General features: G+C 38.9%; 1 pseudogene; it reads left to right on the top strand.

Annotated features, from left to right (window-relative positions):
- Window positions 1-22,980, top strand: part of LOC101842270 — a 78,453-nt pseudogene that overhangs the window by 6,500 nt on the left and 48,973 nt on the right.

Below are 22,980 nucleotides of genomic sequence, written 5' to 3'. Positions count from 1 at the left end.
TATCAAGAAATTGAAAGGACACCCTACAAACTACAAGAACATATATTTTAAGTACCATATAAAAAGGGTCTAGTATCTAGGATACTAAACCCTTTTAGTATTTAAAATTTAACAAATGAAGGGCTTAAGAAAGTTTTCCAAGGACACAGAATGACTGAAAAGTATATGCAAAGATGCTTATCATAGGTCATTAAGGAGCTCGACATCAGTCACAAGGGCCATATAACGCAAGACCCTATGTAAAAAACAAAAGTGAATACAAAACACAAGCTCACAACAGCCCTTCATACCCACTAGGCTAGCTACAAGGATGAACAAAAAGCAGGAGAATGTGTTGGGAAGGATGCAGGGACTGGTAACCCTTGAGTTTTACTGGCGAGGACGCAGAGTGATGCAGCTGTGGAGGGTTGGCAGTTGCTGAGGATGTTAGAGACAAAATTGCTTTCACTCAGCATTCCACTTTTAGTTAAATGCCCTCCAGAATTGAAAACAGGGATCAAACAGATGCCTACCCACATATGCTCATAAAAACTCTATCCACTAGTATACGTAGTAGAAGGATATGTGATCCTAAAAAGGAATGAAATTCTGACATGCAACAACATGAAGAAATCATGGAAATAGTGTTCTAAGTGCATTCAAACTCAAAGAAAGACCACGTACTGCATGACTACATGAAATTTCCTGAATAAGTAAATACTTAGAGAAAGCATGTTGGTAATTATCAGAGGCTGGGAGGAAGGGATGCTTAGTGGGTAGGGGTCTCCAATTGGGGTAATGAAGATAGATAGGTTGGAACCAGATATAGGGGTGGTTGTATATCATTGTAATTGTATTAAGTATCACTGGATGTGCATTTAATGTGATTAATTTATTATGTGAACTTCAAGCCCAGTTACAAAATCTTGGTCTGTGGAACCAGGAAGATAATCAATCATGTCATTATTCCTCCACCAACTCCTTTTAAAATTAATAACTCAGATACGGTGATAGCAATTATAACTGTAATCTTGAAAATGCATGATTAGCAAAACTTTAAATATTTTAAATGAATGCTTGTATTTCCTTACCAAGTTCTTTTTAAATTATATTTTTTAATAAGCAGAATCATGCTTTCTGGGATATTAAACTAAAACCATACAAAGCCCAGAGTCCAGTATTTGTTATTTCACATGTAATGTATTTCCCATTTAAGTTATCATTTCTTAACATACTAAAAATGTAATTTTGTAACTTTTTAAATAGAATCTCTTACTGTATCTAAGTTGATCTGAAGCTCACTATAGAGCCCAGGCTGGCCTCAAACTCATATCATTCCTCCCGCTCCAGGATACCAAGTACTAAAATTTAGCTAAGTGCTAAAATTGAAGGGATGAGCCACTTTGGTGGTTTGAAGGAAAAGTGTTGATGGGCTGTTTGGGAAGTATGAAGATCTGCGGGTTTATTGGAGGATACAGGCTTCCCCCCTGCCGTCTCCAAAGAGCCAGTAAGTCAGGGCAGGTACATTCTAAGTCCCTTCTGAAAACAATTCCATGCAGTATTTGAGCACTGTAGTTACGAAACTTAGAGATAATTGGATGTTTAAAGGAGATGAAAGGTTTATACAGAATGAAACAGAGAGAGACAATTTCTCATCAATTATTTTCTTGTAACTCAGAGTTAATTTCAGCTCAAATGAAAACACTTTAGTAACTAACTTTCTTTTTACTTGAATACTTTCAGCAATATGACAAAATAGTAAGCTACATGGCCAACCCACTATATTAACAAACACAAACAAGCAAGACAATGAACATGTTTTCAGCATCTTCATCAAGTTCTTTTCCATCCTTGTTTATCTTCCTTATGTCAAAAACTGATGAAAGAGAATGTGTGCAATATAGTCTTACTTAAAGTAGAGACTGATTGAGTCAGCAGTATTATATGAAATAAGCAGTATGGTGAATGTTCTTTTTCTAACCAAACCTCTCTTCTGATATTTTGTCATTTACTTCCTTCTATTTGACAATGTCTCTATGGATAATGTATTGTTAAATATAGGCCTAAATCCAAATTTCTATTCTGAACAAATGTAAGCTAAGGAATTCTTTTCAACTAGTTGTTAACAATAACTTCTGTGTGGTTTCTAAAAGTATTCACGTGCGTTAGCTTTGGATCCACCCAATAATCCTGTATGGAAAGTGGAAGTCTAACTATTATAATTCTTTTTTCCCCACAGGTTTTTTTAATGGGTTTCAAAGATTTTTCCTTTCTTTTTATTAGTTTAATTTTTACATTCCAATCCAGTTCCCCCTTCCTCCTCTCCTCCTACTGCTCCTCTGAGAAGGGGTAAGGCCATCCCTAGGAAGTCTATTAAGTTTGCCCCATCATCTTGATGAGGCAGGACCAAGGCACCTCTCCACCCCCCACACCCCTGTGTCCAGGCTGACACAGAATGGGCTCAACTAAGTCAGGTCGTGCATTAGAGTTAGGTCTTGGACCCACTGCCAGTGGCCTCAAATATTGTGTCAGTCACACCATTGCCACCTATATTAAGGGAGTCTAGTTCAGTCTTACGCAGGTTCCCCATTTGTCAGACTGGAGTCAGTGATCTCTCGGGTCAGCTGATTCTATGGGTTTCCCCACCATGGTCTTGACTCCTTTGTTCATATTATCACTCCTTCCTCACTTCCATTGCACTCCAGGAGCTTGGCTCAATGGCTATTTGTGGGTGTATGCGCAGATTTTTTTTATGTAAGGCAATTTTAAAGTATTATTCATGGTCATACACACAACAAATGAATTGCTGAAACTGAAAACAAAGTTTCCTGGATTTAAACTTTATTCTTTTGTAAATCTACCATTTCAGGGTTCTATTAAAAATTATTTCTTAGTGTAGTTCACATCAAAGTAAAACTTCAAGTTCAAAACAGCTATCATATAACATTTTACCTCTCACCGTGCAACAAGAGAAGCTAAAAGAGAAAAGTGAAAGTACTTATAACCTAGGCAGTATTTACAGATCCATTCTAGAACTTCATAGCCAAGTAATAATGGGCTGTTGGAGGAGCTGAGAAAGAGGTTGGATTTCCTATTTTTTAAGAGGAAGTGACTTTGCTGAGGCCACTAACAAGGTCTTTTAGTGTCAGAGGTTAGTGCCCTGCTGGGAAAGCTATTTTATTCTCAAATGTTATTTCATAACATAGTCATGGTATTCAAGTTTGAGATATTTTTAATGAAAGTTACAAACTACTTTAGTTCTGAATAACTTTTCATTCGCCCCATTTTCTCTACAGCTATGCTCAAGTCAAGGAGGGCTTGGTTTCCGTAGTGTAGTGTTCATCACATTCCCCAATGAAAGAGTATAAAGAGGAAATAATGGAAACAAACCAAGAATTTTAACAGAACAATTGTGAAACCATAACCCTTTATGTCAGGAGGGGCAGTAGGAAGGAGTATCACTGGGATCTTTGTGGGGAAAGAAAGGATAACAAGAAATGTGAAGAATGACCCCCCAGCACTCCACCCCATGGAGAACCACCTTGCAGAAACATCCTCTATTCCTGCACCACAAACCCCACCGTGGCATTGCCTTCTGATCCCACAAGAGCTGTAGGAAAGACAAAGATCTCTCCACTCCATACATTAAACATTGGCCCTGTGTTTCTGCAATGAACTTATTCTTAGTAAAGCTTTCAAAAGCAGAGAAAAGTCAAAATTTTCCTTCTTTTTGTCATATTCCAACTCTATCATTTGAAAAAGCTTAGATTGAGCTTTACAGGCTGATGTCATAATTCCCAGCAGGCACGGAGAAGAAGCCTAGTGTGTAAGAAAAACAGATGCAGCACGATATTGTGCCATTATTTTAGAATCTGTATATTGGTCGTATTCATGAGAATTTGAACACAATGAAGTTATGTGTACATGCCACTTAAACTATAGAGTGCTGCTCATATCCTCACCATCCAAGAAACTACAGTGATTAATTGAAAACAATTTTAACTGTGGGACAAAGACATTTGTATATAGCAAGTTGTTGAATCCATCATCCTACAGTGTTTGAAGACAAGACTGTTGTAAAAATCCATCATTTTGTGGACTGTTTAAAGTAGATCAACGAATTCTCAGTTCCTAAAACAAAGTCAGTATTCAATAAATGTTTACTGAATTTCTAGTGTGCCAAAGGAGAAAAGGTTAAGTTTTGTCTATCCAGAAATAGCAATACATCCTCCAGTTTCACTGGAGTTACAGATTTCAGGGTTTGGAAGCATCTTTCAAAACTGAGGAATTTCTGTATTTTCATAATAGATACCCAAAACATTTTAGTGAACTATACAGGCTATTATGAGTTATCACTTTTAAAAAAAAACAGAAATTTGTTTCTTCTTATATAAGATGGCAGGTCAAAGCTTCAGAAAGTGCTAAGAAAATTAGTTCAAATACAGGAAGGAGAAAAGGAAGGAGGGAACAAAATTGATACCTGCTGGGAAAGGGAATACTCCCTTTTCTCCAATGTGACTGGATATAGATCGATCACACTCCAGGATAGGTCTCATACCCAGGAGTAGTTGGACAACACAAAATGGACTCCATGACTTTGTTTACTTAATCTTTCAATTTTTAAGATTATAATTTAATTAGAACATTTCTCCCTTCCTTTTTATCCCTTCAAGCCCTCCCTATAACCACCCTCCTCTTCTTCAAATTCATGGTCTTTTTTTCACTGATTGTTGTTGTATGCTTGTCTGTCTGTCTGCCTGTCTGTCTGTCTATCTATCTATCTTGATTTTTTTAGGTAGGCTTTCTCCGTGTAGCCCTGGCTATTCTGGGACTCTCACTGTAGCCCAGGCTGAATTCAAACTGAGAGATCCACCTGCCTCTGTGTCCCGAGTGCTGTGATTAAAGACATAGCCACCACTATTCTTACATTCTTAAATATAACATACTTACTCCATATAATACTACTTATAGATGCTTTCAGGGTTGACTGCATTGAACAAACATTGGTTTTCTGTGTGCTTTTTGTTTCACTATTTTTTTTTTGTCTTACTGATTTTCTTTTTATTAGTTTTGATTTTTTGTTGGGTTTGGGGAATTTATTTTGTTTTGAGAAAGAAAGTGAGAATGAGAGTGAAAACATGAATTTGGGTGGGTAGAGAGATAGGGAGGATTCTGGAGAAGTTGCAGGAAGGGAAAAATATTATCAATACACTGTATAGAAATTTTCAAATATAAAATTTTAAAGCCTTTAACAACACAGAAATGATAAATAAGAAATGATTATTAAGCTAAAAACAATTGGAAATATAGCTTCCATTTAATAAATCGACTTTATTTAGCAAGAAAAATAAATATTCTAGCACTGATTATAAACGTAAAATTATCCTCATTAAATTATTTTTAAGTCTTAAAAAATCATTGGAAAAGTCTCCTTGAATGACAGGAGACCTCATGCAAAAGTTTGCTGTCTTCAGTGAACTCAATGTCTAGTATTTATGAAGTACCAGCTATGTATTCTGCATACACTTTGAATTACTTCAACTTTAATACCTCCCCATTCACAGGTAAGGAAACTGGAATATGGAGAAACTAGTAACTTTCCCAACATCCTGAAGATATTAAAGGAAACACAGAACCAGAGGTTAAAAATGATTGGTAAATAGGGATAGAAAAATCATCACATCATATCAATTTCTTTCTACAGAATTTATTGAAATAATTCATGTCACGGTGGTAAAAATCTTGCTACCAATTTCTATTGCCAGCTTGTACAATAGATTTTTGTATTAAAAATAACTTCTAAATTTTCAACACAAAAATTATGATCTAAGAAATACCACTTGTATGTATCAGTTCATAATAAAAACAATTTTTAAGATTCTACAAAATATTAGAATAATATAGTTATTTAGAGACAAGACTCTTCCAGAAGACAATTTTCTTGTCTTAATTTTCATGTGGTCAAAATATTGTATTTCCAGTGCATTTATTTGTGATTAAACAAAATGACTCTAAAATTTTAAATGAAATGTCATAAAAGTGATGCCTAATCATATACCCAAAAGATGTACGTTCATACAACAAGGACATCTGTTTAACCATGTTCATAGCAGCATTATTTGCAATTGCCAGAACCTGGAAGCAACCTAGATGCCCCTCAGCTGAAGAATGGATGGAGAAAATGTGGTACATTTACACAATGGAATACTACTCAGCAGAAAAAAAACCAATGGAATCTTGAAATTCTCAGGCAAATGGATGGAACTAGAAGAAACCATCCTGAGTGAGGTAACCCAGTCACAAAAAGACAAACATGGTATTTACTCACATACATATGAATTTTAGGCACAGAGCAAAGGATTGTCAGTCTACCTTCCATACTACCAGAGAAGCTAGGAAACAAGAGGGACCCATAGAGAAGGGGAAAGGGACAAGATCTCCTGAGCTAACTGGGAACATGGGGGGAGGAGGAGGGAAAGGAGAAAGAGAAGGAGAGAAGAGGAGGAGAGAGGAGAACATGAGAGAGCAGGAAGATCAAGTCAGGGTTAGCAAGAAAAGAGACACCATAATAGAGGGAGCCATTATAGATTTAAAGAGAAATCTGGCACTAGGGAAATGTCCAGAGATCTACAAGGATGACCCCAACTAAGAATCTAAGCAATAGTGGAAAAGCTATCTGAAATGTCTTTCTCTGATAATGAGATTGCCGACTACCTTATATGCCATCCTAAAGCCTTCATCCAGTAGCTCATAGAAGCAGAATTTGACGCCTACAGCTAAACACTGACCTGAACTCCTGGAATCCAGTTGCAGAGAGGGAGGAGATATGAGCAAAGGGGTCAAGACCAGACTGGAGAAACCCACAGAAATAGCAAACCTGAACAAGGGGAAGCTCATGGAACCCAGACTGATAGCTGGAAAACCAGCATAGGACTGTTTCAGACCCTTTGAACATGGATGTCCATTTGGAGGTCTGGTTAATCTATGGGGCTTCTGGTAGTGGATCAGTATTTATCCCAAATCCATGAATGAACTTTGGGAGCCCATTCCACGTAGAGGGATGCTCTCTCAGCCTAAATATATGGGGAAGGGTCTAGGCCCTGCTCCAAACAATATGACAGACTTTGAAGATTCCCCAGTAGAAAGCCTCACACTCCCTGGGAAGCAGAAAGGGGATGGGATAGGGGGTCAGGGAAGGAGGGGAGGGAGAGGGAACTGGGATTGACATGCAAAACAAGCTTGTTTCTAATTTAAATAAAAAAGGGGGGGAAAGTGATGCCTAGCATTTACCAGTATCTTACATAAGTTGTTTACATGACTCAAGATGTACATTGTTAGCAGACTATCCCACCACTCCCCGGGGGGTCTTTAAAATGTCTATGTGGTGATAATGGAGTCACAAATTGTGTCTAAGACTTTTAGTGAAGGAAATTAGAATGAGTGGTAGCAACCTTGTTCATTTCTGAAAATGTTTTTAATATATTCTGATATTTAAATCCTTGGAGGGAAAAGAAGATAGAAATGCAATCTCCTGTAAGAGATCTGCAATAACTCTTATTAACTGTGACCCCGCTAGGTTTTCTCTTTTTTTATTAGCTCGATTCTTTTCTCTCATTGCTTATGATTCTAAAGGTAAAAACAGTCCCTTGGTTGAAAGGAGGGACCTCTTTTCTTCCAATAGTAAAATGGCAAAAAATAATATGAAAAATATATTAAATAGGAATATTATGAAAACCATGGAAGATCCATCTGGGCAAATAAAGAAAATTTCATGACGAAGTAATTTAGATGCCTTCACTTTGTTGAATTTTATTGCATGATATCCAGCTATCCTGATGCATCTCTATAGTTTCCACAATGTACAGTTTGTTGGACTGGGCCCAGCACCTAGGAAATGGTCCTTGCATGTGCTCCCTAGATTCCTACAGCGTTCCATGGTCAAGTTCCCTCACACCTGAGTTATCTAAGTATCTCTCAGAGCCTAGCTCTTAATCCTAAAGATGTGAGGAAAAAGACCACCAGCCCAAATCATCATGACCAAATTAATTAGAGCAAGCAATTGATTAAGGTAAGCTTTTTTATTTGTGTACATGGGCAATCTCTCCCTAAAGACAGAGTTCAAGAGGTCAGCAGTGCAGCATTGGATGTGAGGAAGACAAGGGTTTTTTTCTTTGTAATGATTTATTATTATTGTTGTTGTTGTTATTATTTTACATCCTGACCATAGCTTCCCTTCCTCTTCTCTTTCTAGTTCCTCCCCCACCTCCCTTCTTCCCTCCACTCCTTCCTGTTAAGAAAGGGACAGGTGTCCCATGGATATCAACAAAGAATGTCATATCTAATTTCAATAAGACACCCCCCCCAGTATATTAAGGCTGGGCAAGGCAATTCAGTATGAAGAATAGGATCCCAAAAGCTAGCAAAATAGTAAGAGATAACCCCTTCTCCTACTGTTAGGAGGCCCACAAGAAAACCAAGCTACACAACTGTAACATATATGCAGAGGGGCCTAGGTCAGTTCCACACAGACTCTCTGGTTGTTGGTTCAGTTTCTGGGAGCCCTATGAGTTCAGGTTAGTTGATTCTATGCATTCATTGGGGTGTCATTATCTCTCTTGCTAATTCTTCCTTCCCCTCTTCCACAGGATTCCCCAAGACCCACCTAATGTTTGGTTGTGGGTCTCTCTGAACCTGCTTCCATAAGTTACTGAATGAACCCTCTCTGATGGCAACTGGGCTAGGTACTAATCTATGAGCATAGCAGAGCATCATTAGGCATCTCTACATTGACATTTTTCCCCAGTGGTATTTGGTTCTATCTTAGGTCTCTGGATCATCCTACCTCTGGGTCCTAACACTCTAGGCAGTGCCAGGGATGGGATCCCTGTCAGGGGAGGCAAGGATCTCAGACTGGGCCAATAATTGGTTGGTCACCAACACAATTTCTGTGCCACCATTATGCCGGCATATCCCATGGGCAGGGCAAATTGTAGGTTGAAGTTTATATGGCTGGGTTGGGATCCCGGTCTCCCTGCTGGAAGCCTTGCCTGGTTACAGAGATGGCCAGTTCAGGCTACTTATCCCCTATTTCTAGGAGTCTCACCTAGAGTCACCCTCATAAATTTCTGGGAGTTTCCATTACACTCTAGCTCACCTGGAAATGCTCCTCACCCCCTGTTTTCCAGTTGTCTCTTCCAGTACTCTCTCCCTCCATCTCTCCTGACCTGATCCTGACCTGATCCATCCTGTTCTCATCCCCACCTACCCTGAGTCCACCCACAAAATCTATTTAATTGCCCCTTCCCAGGGAGATCAAAGTGTACTTCCTGAGCCCTCTTTGTTTTCTTAGTTTCTCTGAGTCTGTAGATTATAGAATGGTTATACTTTACATTTATTATCTACTGTACATACCACATTTGTCTTTCTGGGTCTGGGTTACCTCACTCGGAATGATTTTTTTTCTAGTTCCATAAATTTGTCTGCAAATTTCATCATGTCAATGTTTTTAAAAGATAAGCAGTGTTCCACTGTATAAATGTATCACATTTTCTTTATTCATTCTTCAGTTGAGGGGCATCTTAGTTGTTTCCTATTTCTGGCTACTATGAATAAAGCTGCTATGAACATTATTAAACAAGTGTCCTTGTGATATGATTGATCATCCTTTGGGGATATGCCCAAGAGTGCTATAGCTGGGTCTAGAGGTAGATTGATTCCCAGTTTTCTGAGAAACTGCCATACTTATTTCCAAAGTGTCTGCACAAATTTTCACTCCCACCAGCAATGGGGAATTGTTCCCCTTGCTCTAAATCTTCTCCATCATAAGCTGCCACTTATGCCTTTTATCTTAACCATTCTGACAGGTGTAAGGTGGATAAGGATGTTGAAAATGTATTAAAGTGTTTCTCAGCCATTTAAGATTCCTCTACTAAGAATTCTCTACTTAGATCTGCACTCTACTTTTAAAATTAGATTATTTGATATTTTTGATGTCTGGTTTCTTGAGTTCTTTATATACTTTGGGAAATAGGCCACTGTCAGATGTGGGGTTGGTGAAGATTTTTTTCCCATTCTGTAGGCTGCTGTTTTGTTCTATTGGTGATGTCCTTTGGCCTACAGAAACTTTTCAGTTTCTTGAGGTCCATTAATTAATTTTCAGTATTAGTGCCTGTGATACTGTTATTCTGTTCAGGTAGTTGTCTCCTATGACAATGTGTTCAAGGATATTCCCCCCTATCTCTTCTATCAGGTTCAGTGTATCTGGGTTTATGTTAACGATTTTGATCCACTTGGACTTGTCTTTTTTTTCCTCTGTTCTTTTTTTATTTTATTTTTAAATTTAAATTTAAATATAAATTAGAAACACAGAAAATGGAAAGATCTCCCATACTCTTTGATAGGTAGGATCAATGGACTTGACTTTTATGCAGGATGATAGGGATTTATTTACATTCTTCTGTATGTGGACATTCACCTAGACCAACATTATTCATTAAAATTCTTTCTCTTTTCCAATGTATAATTTTGACTTATTTGTCAAAAATCAAGTGTCCATGGTGTGTGGATTTATGTCTGACTCTTCAGTTTATGCCAATACCATAAGGTTTTTATAACTACAGCTCTTTAGTAGAGCTTGAAATTGGGAATGGTGATACCACTGGAGGTTCTTTTGTTGTAAAGGATTGATTTAGCTATCATTTTTTGTTTGTTTTTCCACATGAAGCTTAGTATTGTTCTTTCAAGGTCTGTAAAGAAATGTGTTGGGATTTTGGTAAGGATTGCACTGAATTTGTAGATTGCTTTTGGTAAGATGGAAAATTTTACCATATTAATCCAACTGATCCATGAACATGGGAGACCTTTCCATCTTCTGATATCTTCTCCAATCGCTTTCTTCAAAGACGTGAAGTTCTTGTCTTTCACTTGCTTGGTTAGAGTATCCATTCACTTCCAGGAAGGTGTTCATCAGCTGTCAGAGTTCCCTGGTAGCAACTTGGGGGTCACTTTTGTATACTATCATATCATCAACAAATAACAATATTTTGACTTCTTCCTTTTCAATTTGTATCCCCTTTTGATGGGGGAAGTCCTGTGTATATGTCAATAAAGCACTGTTGGCCAAAAGGGAAGCAAGATAGGTGGGACTGAGAGTCCAGGAGGACTCTGGGTAGGAGAAACACAGGGAGTCAAGATGTAACTGCCATAGGGATAAGAAGCCTGGAAAGTTCTCCGGTAAGAGAAATACTTAGATCAACAATTATGGGATAAATACTTAAGTTACAGCTAGCCAGTAAGAAACAAGCAAGGCCAACAGCTTCATAATTAATATAGCCTCCTATGTGTTTATTTGGGACTGATGCAGCTCTGGAACCAGGCTGGTGGGAAGGCTTCCCTTTACACCCTTTATCTCCTTTAGATGTCTTATTGCTCTAGGTAGAATTTAAAGTACTATACTGAATAGGTATGGAGAGAGTATACAGCCTTGTCTTATTCCTGGTTTTAATAGAATTGCTTTGAATTTCTCTCCATTTGATTTTATGTTGGATATAGGCTTGCTGTATATTACCTTTATTATATTTAGGTATGTCTTTTGCATCCCTGATTTCTCCAAGACTTTTATCATGAAGTGGCATTGGATTTTTGTCAAAGGCTTTTTCGGCATCTAATGAGATGATAATACATTTTTTTCTTTCAATTTGTTTATATGGTAGATTACAATGACAGATTTTTCATATGGTGAACCATTCCTGTATCTCTGGAATGAAGCATACTTGATCATGGTGGATGATCTTCTTGATATGTCTTTGGATTCAGTTTGTGAGTGGTTTATTAATTATTTTTGCATCAGTGCTCATGAGGGAAATTGGCCTGTAATTCTCTTTGTTGAGTTTTTTTGTGGTTTGGATGTTATGGTGACTGTGTTTTCATAAAATGAATTTGTCAATGTTCCTTCTGTTTCTATTTTCAGGAATAATTTGAGGAGTATTGGTATTAGCTCTTCCTTGAAAACATGGTAGAATTCTGTGCTAAAACTATCTGTCCTGGGCTTTATTTGATTTGGAGAATTTAATGACTGGTTCCATATCTTTAGGGGTTATAGGATTACTTAAAGTGTTTATTTGATCTTGATTTAACTTTAGTAAGTTGTATCTATCAAGAAATGTGTCCATTTCTTTTAGATTTTCTAATTTTGTGGAGTACTGGTTTTTGAAATATGCCCCAATGTTTCTATGGATTTCCTCAGTGTTGTCATGGTTCCCTTTTTGTTTCTGTTTTGTTGTTGTTGTTGCTGTTGTTGTTAATTTGGATATTTTTTCTCCCTTTTAGTTACCTTGGATAAGGACTTCTCTATCTTGATGTTCCCAAAGAACCAACTGGTTGTTTCATTGATTCTTTATATTGTACTCTTTGTTTCTATTTTATTGATTTCAACCCTGAGTTCAATAATTTCCTGCTATCTGCCCCTCTTGGATGCATTTGCTTCTTTTTTTCTAGAGCTTTCCGGTGTGCTAGAAAGTCACTACTATGAAATTTCTTCAAATTCTCATTGAAAATACTTGGTGCTATGATATTTCCTCTTGGCATAGTTTTGTTGTGTCCCAAAAGTTTGAGTATATTGTGCATTTCATTGAATTACAGGAAGTTTTTAATTTCCTTCTTTGTTTCTGCCTTCATCCAAGAGTCATTCAGTATAGAGTTGTTCAATTTCCATGAGTGTGTAGGCTTTCTGTTGTCTCTGTTGTTGAAGATACATTTTAATCCTTGATAGGTAGTCTGATAGGATGCAGGGAGTTATTTCAATTTTCTTGTATCTTTTGAGACTTGCTCTGTGACTTACTATCCGGTCAGTTTTGAAGAATGTGCACCTCATAAGGTACTGAGAGGAAGGTATTTTTTTTGTGTGTTTGGGTGAAATGTTCTGCACATATCTGTTAGATCCATTTAGTTAATAACATCTGCTAACTCTGTTATTTCTTTGTTTAGTTTATGTCTGGGAGATATTTCTACTGGTGATATTTGGGTATTGAGTATCCAACTATCAATTATGATTTAAGTTTTAGTAATGCTTCTTTTACAAATATGGATACCCTTGCATTTTGGAGAGTAGATGTTGAGAATTGAAACATCATCTTTATGGATTTTCCCTTTCATGAGTATTGTGTCCTTCCTTATCTCTTTTGGTTAATTTTGATTTGAAGTCTATTTTGTTAGATATTAGAATAGCTGTATCAGCTTGCTTCTGGAGACAATTTGCTTGTAAAATCGTTTTCCAAACTTTTACTCTGAGGTTATACCTCCTTTGAAATTGAGGCATGTTTCTTACTTGCAGCATAAGGACAGATATATTGTTTTCACATTCATTCTGTTATCTGTGTCTTTTTTATTAGGGAATTGAGTCCATTGGTACTGAGAGAAATTATCACTGACTAATGGTTGTTAATTCCTGGGCTTTTTTGTAGAAATTGTTATTGGTGTTGTTGTTGTTAGTGTGCATGCATATGTGTTTCCATTTGTGTTATGCTGGTGTGAGATTATGCACTGACTGTTTTGTGCATGTATTTAACCTCCTTGCATTGGAGTTTTCCTTCTAGAACCATCAGTAAGGCTGTTAGATATGTGGTTAGATATTGTTTAAATCCAACTTTATCATGGAATATCATGTTTTCTCCATCTATTGTGATTGAAAGTTTTGCTGGGTATAGTAGTCTGGGCTGGAATCTGTGGTTTCTTAGAGTCTGCAGCACATTTGTCCAGGCCCTTCTGGCTTTTAGAGTCTTTATTGAGAAATCAGGTGTAATTCAAATAGCTCTACTATTATATGTTATCTGACCTTGTAGATTTTAACATTCTTTCTTTGTTCTATGTGTTTATTGTTTTGATTATTATGTGTCAAGGGGACTTTCTTTTTCTGACCCAATCTATTTGCTGTTCTGTAAACTTCTTATACCTTTATAGGCTTCTCCTTCTTTAGGTTAGGAAAATTTTCTTCTGTGATTTTGTTAAAAACATTTTGAGGGCCTTTGAGATGCAAATCTTCTCCTTCTCCTATGTCTATTATTCTTAGGTTTGGTCTTTTTTATAGTGTCCCAGATTTCCTGGATGTTTTCTGTCAGGAATTTCCTTGACTGATACATGTATTTCTATTATTTTTAAGGTTTCTTTTTATTTATTTATTGTGTCTTTCGTATCATGCATCTCCATCCCATTCATCTCCCCATCCCTTCATATTCACCCTCTGCCCTTGAACCCTGTCCCCAAAATAAAATAAAATAACATTTAAGAGAAAAATTTAAAAGGAGAAAATCTCTTTATGGAAGTTGTATTGTGACAAAGGGGGTCACAAGGCATTGTCTTTTGTCCATAAAGCAAATGTTCATTGCAAAGAGTTATTGGTCTGGTTAAAGGCCTCTGATTTCTGCGACATCATCAATACCAGGCCTCAGTGGGGCTCCTTGTAGGCTGAGTTTCTCTGTGTGTTGGGAGCCACTCTCAAATAACCATTCAGAGACTTTACTAATTATAAATGCTCAGTCAGTTAGCTGGTTACTAGCTAACTCTTACATTTTACATTAACCCATATTTCTTATCTACCCCCTGCCACGTGGCTGTATCTTCTTTCAACATGGCACATTCATTTTGCTTCTCTCTGTGCCTCTGTTTTATTTATTTTTTTAATTTTTTTCGAGACAGCGTTTCTCTGTAGCTTTGAAGGCTATCCTGAAACTAGCTTTTGTAGTCCAGGCTGGTCTCAAACTCACAGACTTCATCTGCCTTCCAAGTGCTGGGATTAAAGGCGTGAGCCACCACAGCCCAGCCTCTGTGCCTCTCTTGACCCCCGAGACTCTGCCCTTCTTCTTCCCAGCATTCTCTCTCCTGAGCTCCGCCCTTTTTCCCAGCATTCTCTCTGAGCCAAAATCCGGCCTCACTTTGAACAAAGCTTTTAATCAACAATGAGATCAACACGTTTTCATAGTGTACAAAAGGATTACCCCACACCGGCTCCTCTCGAATATTGTTGCCCTGTGCTGTAGAGATCCTGCAGCTCTGGATCTGCAGGATTGGCCCCTTCACCCTCACATGCTACAGCAGATCATACATGGGGTGGATGTTAGGTGACCCAACCCCTAACCCTAGTTCTGAGCTTGGGTACCTGCAGGGTTGATCAGTCTGCCACTCCCCCATCCCCCCACCCCGCCCTGAACCAGGGTGAGCTCTCCTGCATTGCCTTGACTGGCTTAAACAAGGGGCATGGAGGGAGGGAGACTGGTTCTCTTGCTTTCATGACCTCAGGGTCAGCTTTCCCTTACCTATGTAATCAGGGCAGCTCTACTGTGTTTCCCAGGTGATGCCCAAAGGCCAAGAACAGCTTTCCCACTCTTATGACCACAGGGCCAGCTCTCCCACCTGTCACAGGTGGCGATGGTGGGGTCTTTCCCTTGCCCAGACCATCGTATGACTGATGAGGGGCAGGACCAGACCTCCCAGACTACACTCTTGGGCCAGCTCATGCTCATCCCTGTTAACAGGGTCAGCTCTATTGTGCTGCTAGGACCCCGTGCAGGGCCTGCTTTCCTGAGTGCCAGATCTGATAAGGGGTAGGGCGAGCTCCCTTGTCTGCTTCAGGCAGTGAAGGGCAAGAGGGAAGAGGGTCTCTCCCTCGCCCATGCTCCCACATGGCAGGTGAATACTGGTGCCAGTTCTCCTATGCTCACATCTTTGGAGCCAGCTCAGCTGAGCCCCCAAGAGAGTATTTTGCTGCCCAGACAAGATGAAGGGGCTGCTCTCCTGAATGCTGGAGCTGGTGAGAGGCAAGCACAGCTCTCCCACCCGCTATCACAGGCCGTGAGGGATGGCGATCGCATCTCTCCCTTGCCCCTGCCAACATATGGCAGATAAGGGACAGAGGGACCTCGGCTCACATTCTCTCTTCTATCTCTTGCTTTCCGTTGTGATGCTTGTTTCTGTAGTTCCTGTATTTACCAGATTTCCCATTTCCAGAAATCCATGCTTGTGTTTTCTTTATTGCTTCTATTTCCATTTTCAGGTCATGAACAATTTTATTCATTTCCTCCAGTTGCCTCTTCCCCAGGCTTTCTTGACATTCTTAAGGGAATTTATTGGTTTCCTCCAATTTTTTATTGTGTTTTGCTCAAATTCTTTAAGGGATTTATTTCATTTTCTTCTTTAAGGATCTCTATCATCATCATAAAGTTGGTGTTAAGCTTGTTTTCTTGTGCTTCAGCTGTGTTGAAATATTCAGGGCTTGCTGTACTGAGATGACTGGTCTCCGGTGGTGACATAATGACCTGGTGTCTGGTCCAGCAGAGGGTTGCAATCCATGTTGGAACTTGGAATTCTGGCCTCTCTTCTGGATGGGGGTCCTCTAGGGTTCAGGATGCTAGCCTGGATTCTGCTGAAGTAGAAGGCTTCTGCCTGATTTTCAGAGAGCTGGTCTGTGAGCTTCCACAGGAGCTATGGGCCAGGATATGGTGACAAGGAGAGGAAGTGTGGTTATGCAGGGTTAGAGTAGGGAGGTTGACTTATCTGGTTGTCAGGGAGCTTGCCTGGCCTCTAATGGGGTAGAAGGGCTTCTGCAGGAAGTGTGGGATGGGATATGGTGAGAAGAAAATGAGTTGTGGTTGGAGTTATTCTGGGTGAGTGTGGACAGGGTGGGGGCAATTTTACCTAGGGTTCAGGATGCTGGTCTGGCCTCTGGTTGGGTGGGAGGCTTCTGCCAGAAATGTGGTGGCTGGGTTATGGTCAAGACAAGGTGGCAGGTTTCCAAATGAGGATGTTGTGGGCAAAATTGGCAGGGTTACAGGAGCAGAACATAAGCATAACAAGTTAGCCATAATGACCCCCTGAAACAAAGATATGATTGCAAAGTAGTCATAACAAGGTTGTCATATCAATCTTTTGAAAAATGATAGGATTGCAAAAGGTTATAGTAACTTTTTAAAACAAAAACAGATAGTACAGACCATTTGGAGTTAAGGTTACAGGTGAGGCAAAACCCATTCCTTAAGAAACAGAGATTTAATCATAAGCAGGAATTGAGCCTGATTTATCTTTACTATAAGATGGTTCTTAAGACTATGACTAAGGCAGACTTCACCTCCAAGTCCCTCACCTAACCATAGTAATCAATTTGGGTCAAATTGAGAAAATATGGGAATAGGGCCAATAAGTGTGACTGAAACAGGATATTTGCCCAGATATTAATGTTCAGATTAGGGCTCAGTATAAAAAGGTTCTGTTGGCCTAGGGTCAGAGTAAAATAAGTCCATATCCTTATTGTATAACATTGAAAAATGTTGTCTGTTAGATTTCTGAAGCAGCTTAAAGAGACCAGAGGTAGAAAAAGAGAAGTGCCCAACCTTTGACAGATGGAACCATGTTTATTGGTGCATACAGGGAGGGCACATATTCTCACCTGTGCAGGTGGTTGAGACTGCCTGTGGGAAAGGATGACTGTGACCCTGTATAGAGTTGGAAATGACTGCAGCATGTGGCTTCCATTCCATCCCACAGTCCCTCTCTTCCAGAGTTGCCTGCCCACGGTGAGACAGGCTGTCTCAGCAGGCAACTGAACGAAATAATCTGCAATCTTGTACAAACACTGTTTTACAGGGAAGGCACTCTATCACTGGAAAGGGATAATAGTGGAATGAGTGGAAAACAGGTAAGTAGGAAGGAGCAGGAGACCAAGGATGTGCAGTGTTCCCAGTGACCATCAGATGCAATGGTAGAACACCTACACGCACACAGTGGTAGATAATCAACCCTCATTAATGACACTGGAGCACTCTGCTTAACAACTCTAATGTCCTTTAAGTTTTAGTAAAGATTATTCAGACATGTGAAAAGACTAAGTGTACTGTTCAGTAGGCAGTGTGTTAAGAGAAGATGTGTTATCAAAGGTCCACCAACGAAAATAATCTGGACATCAAAGATGTACTGCCCACAGGGAAAGCCCCCCATTTCTTCACAGGACTAGTGAGACACTGGTCTGAGAAACTGGTCTGCAAAAAGGTTTCCTTAGAAGAGACCCTGTGAAGACCTAATTCCTCCCCCAGGAAAGAGTGAAGTGAGGTGTTTGCTGCAATAGTTTCTAAGTTGTACATCAATGTCAAGCTTCCTGTCTCCCTCTCTCTGTGATCTCAAATGCACCCCAGAATGGCCCCCCAGAGCCCACAAATGAATCAAAGACAAGGGGCATTTCAAATCTTGAGAGAATGTTGTTATTTATAGTCTTGCTAATCACCAGATGTTAGCATTAATTAGAACCTTGTAATTCTTTGGCAGGTGGGAGTAATTGCTGTTCATGTTCATAAGCATTATAGTGTACTCCTCTGGACTAGATCACAGCCACATTTTGATGGTCACAGTAATTGCTGCTTCATTAATTCGCCAAACATATGGACCTTTACAGGGCTCTGTGTGTGGCAGTGCTGTCTCACGTCACTCTCACTGAGGAATAACACAGAAGAGTTCTAGAAAACGAGTCTTTAAAACAAATATTTAAGGGAAACTAGCATGGGAATAAATATTTATCTTTTGTTAAAAGGAGAATGAGAATGAAGATCTATTATATGCTTACTGTTATACCAGCCACTCTGCTAAATAACAAGCACCAATGTAAACTCAGCAAAGAAAGCCCTATTTTTAAAAAGAAAAACTGAGTTTAAGAAATGTTTTCTAGCTCATGTGTCCAAAAGTTCACAGCTAACTGAGTGCAAAAGTGAAGGTTATAACCCAGTTTACCCAATGCCACACTATTTCTGCAACACTGCCTTGTGCATAATATATACTCTAGGCCTTGAGTCTCTGACTCTGTTTATGTTAATTATATAAATCCCAGGTCAAGTAATAACTCTTACCCATTCATACTTTGACCAGATTTCCTTAACTTCATAGCCATCTATCAAGTCTCTAGTATTGTATCATCAAATGAGAACTGATAATTTCTTTAGTTTCCTTTACATTTCAGCAGACCTGATCAAACTGCCACCTCCTCCAACACACTAAAAGTATATCCAAGTCATGATATTTAACCATCTGATATGTAGTGCAGGAAAATTCAAAACCAAACACAACTATCATCTATCTATCTGTCTGTCTATCTATCTTCTCTCTGTTATCTATTTATCTATCATCTATCTACCTATCTACAATCTATGTATACACACTCAAGCATAAATATGGTGAATGCAGTCAAGAATTTTACCACTCAGTGTGTAGTCCTTGTAAACTAGCAATAGCAATAAAACTATCCCTTGACATGTCTGCTTCCATAGTGCTTATGTAAAGGTAAATATATCTACATTATTTGTGAATGACAAGGTTAAATGTTTATCCCACTAAGGAGTTTTAATTCCAATATCTTAAAATGAATTTCTAATGCCCTATAACTTGACAGAAAAGTAATACATTCTATATACACAGTTGACTCACCATGCAATGTCAGTGGATTAGTGTGAAAGAAATTCATCTGCTTTTATTGTAACTGTCAATCATTGAGATCATTCTAGCTTTTCCATATAGAAACCATCTTTATGGTCTTCCTAGTTCTCTGGCTCTCAAACTTTAATGACAGAATAATAATCACATAAACAATCCACAAATATTCTGATACCAAAGCTCTGGCATGGGTTCCAAGGACATGTTTAACCAGAAAACCTGAGATGACTTACATATATTTCCTCCTAATGTTTAGAGGAATGCCTCATGTAATCTATACTTTTTTCTCATTATTCCAATTACAAAAATTAATCAACAATCATTAATTATATGCTCTGTTCAAGTTATATGAAAAAACAATATAGTAAATGAAAGAACCCCTTCCATAAAATACACTTGGGGATGTGCTCATGAGAGTCTGGTTGTCACCTCAGCAATGGACAGCAGCAGTAGTATTGGTGTTATCAGCAGAGACAAAGGCAAATAGGCAAAAGCAAAAGTTTCCCACTCAGCTTCCTAGCTAGCTTCCCACTAGCTTCCATTTCTAGGCTGCCAAGGCTGCTGGAGGTGGGAGGACACTTATGGGTCATTTCAATTAATCTAATCAAGAAAAGCTCACAGGTGTGTAAGAGGCAACCCTAGTTTGAACAATTCCTGGCAGATATCCCCAGATATTTCTCTCCTCAAGGATTTTAGACCTTGTTTGTTGACAATCAATATTAACCCTCACAGGAATTATACTGGGAATTTGTCCATTGTTCTTCACCATCATGTTCATGTTTTTAGTGTTTAAATTTTTTCTTTCAATTTTTGAGACCTTTTTGCTTGATAAACGTAGTTCTAACCCCCTATGAAAGCCACTTCTCTTTGCAGGAGATGAAGACTATCACAGAAACCACAACTAGCAAAAATACAGAGAACAACTGGTTGTGGGGAGTGTGTCATTGTATATGTATGATTTCAGGGCTAACCAGTAGGTATGGATATCAAATTGGGGCTTATCCCCGGGAGAAGACTAATTCTCTTTCTCTTCACAGTTCTTAGTTGCCTGTAGTTCTTCCTCTACATGACGAACCCTACTACGTCTTTCTCCCACATTAGCATAATTATTGGTATAGTCATCATTTGGGTCTTTTTTAGGTAGTCATATTGTTGTGGTATCATGGATGTAGCTCCCCTGTCATTTCTAGGAGACATAATCTCACAGTAGACTTCTTGAACCTATGGGTCTTCCAATCTCTATGTCTCATATTGTTTTCTGTGTTCTCTGATCCTTAGCACATGAGTTATATTGTAGATGCATCCCCTGAGCTGGGCACCCCACAATCCTTGGCACAGGAGTTACGTTGTAGATGCATCCCGTGAGCTGGACACCCCATGATGAAGTGTTCTTTGTGTTTTGTCCAGTTGTGTTTCCAGTGATGATCTGCAGCTGCTGCAGAGAGACGCTTCTTTAACAAGTTTGAGTCACACTTAACTGTGGGTATGCAGACAAATAGTCAATGCAGTTAGGGGTTATTCACATAAGAATTTTTTATTGAAAATAATTTTTCACATAGTTCATCTGATCTCTGTTTTCCCTCCTTCATCTCCCGTATCATCCGCACCTCCCAAACGCCATGCCTTCTTTTTCATGAAATTTTCAAGAAAATGGGTAGAGCTAGGGAAAAAAAATAATTTTGAGTGAGGTATCCCAAACCAAGAAAGACAAATATGGTATGTATTTTATAGATTTCCAAAAATATAGTTTTCATCACATTCTTAAACATAGATGAATATAGATTGACTTACAAAATGTCAGTAGTTACCATTTTAATTTACAACCTTACCACAATGGCTCAGTCGTATTTGAGTGTTGTTATTATCTTATTACAGATCTAGGTATATTCTAAGCTCATCTAGCAGGGAATCTGAGAGCCGTGTGGAGACCGAATTTTTCCCTGCAAGTCTGTAATGCAGAGCTGGGACCCTTGATGAAATATTGAATAGTAAAAGAAGACTCCACTTTGATGTTGGTGCTAAAGCATTACTTTAACGAGTTAATGATTATGGCAATTATTAGGTCAATATCTTTTCAAAGAAATGAATATTCAGTTGTACCAGATATTGAAATTTTTAGTTACTATTAAAGTTAATATTTTCTTTTCATCTCCTCAAAAAGAGCAGCAAATAATTTTAGAAAATACTTTAAAAGTGCAAGGCTTCTCATTAACACAAATTCTTAGCTTGAATTACTAATTCACAAAAGCCATCTATTTGGCCATATCATTAGAGCCTTCTCATGAAGGAGAGAAATGACCTCCTGGCACTTTATTAAGTAGTTTATTACTATTTAGTTACAGAATTGTAGGTAAAGCATTAGAAACAAGGCCCCAGGAGCTAAAGTGTTTCCTGGGCTTAACACTCCCGTAATTGTAGGTGGAGATCCCAAACCTGAGCTTTATAACACTTAGTGCACTGCTCTTTTCCATGTGTAAAACTTCCGTGGGCACTTCCAGAGAGTCTAGAAAACAGAACCTTCATCCAGCGACTGATGGAAGCAGAGGCAGACACCCACAGCGGAACACTGAACTGAATTCCTGGAATCCAGTGACAGAAAGGGAGAACTGATCAGCAAAGGAGTTAAGACTGGGCTGGCTTAACCAACAGAAACAGTGACCTGAACAAGAGGACCCAAGATTGATGGCTGGGTGGGCTGACCCAGACCCACTGAATGTGGGTGTCAGTGAGGAGGCCTAGGTAATCTATGGGGCCTTGGGTAGTATTTATCCCTGATGTACAAATAGATTTTGAGTGCCCATCCCACAATGATGGATTATGGATGTTCTCTCAGCCTGGACTCTTGTGGGAGGGCCCTGGATGAAATGACAGACTCTGGAGATCCACCATTGGAGGGCCTCAACCTCCCTGGGTATTGGAGTGGAGATTGGGTGGGGGGGCTGAGGGACCTGGTGGTGAGAGGAGGGGAGGGGGGGGAGAAGGAGCTGGGATTGACATGTTAAACAACATGTTTCTAACTTAGATTTAAAAAAGAAAAAAAAACAAATTCAGAAAAAAGAAAAAAAATAAACCTTCCGTGGGCTTCGTCCATATTACAGCAACAGAATCAAATGGAGCACTAGAAAAAGTCAACATTGTTCCTATCCAATCTTCTTGGTTCCACATGAAAAACACTTCATGACTACAACGTATTCCAGATATATCAGATTAAGAGTGTCTTAAAATTTTTTTAAATTCATGCATGTATATGTATTTGTATGTATGTACATCAAATGTGTGTAGGTGCCCAAGAGTCAGATTCCCTGATCTTATAAGGGGTTGTGAGATGCCTGATGTGGTGCTGAGAACTGAACTCCTATCTTAAAGAAGACTAGTAAAGGCTCCAGGACCAGGATTAATAGTTAAAACGCATATATTTATATAAAACGTAACAGTACAGAAAGAACCTAATGCCTGGGATCAAATAGAGGGTTGAATATGAGTTGATTTTGCCAGTCTTTATCTCTTTGGATACTATGCCAATTCTATGCAGCACAAATG

This window comes from Mesocricetus auratus, unplaced genomic scaffold (assembly GCF_017639785.1).
Source record: "Mesocricetus auratus isolate SY011 unplaced genomic scaffold, BCM_Maur_2.0 Super-Scaffold_100019, whole genome shotgun sequence".
NCBI classification, from domain to species: Eukaryota; Metazoa; Chordata; class Mammalia; order Rodentia; family Cricetidae; genus Mesocricetus; species Mesocricetus auratus.
This window is presented reverse-complemented; position numbering and strand designations above follow the sequence as displayed.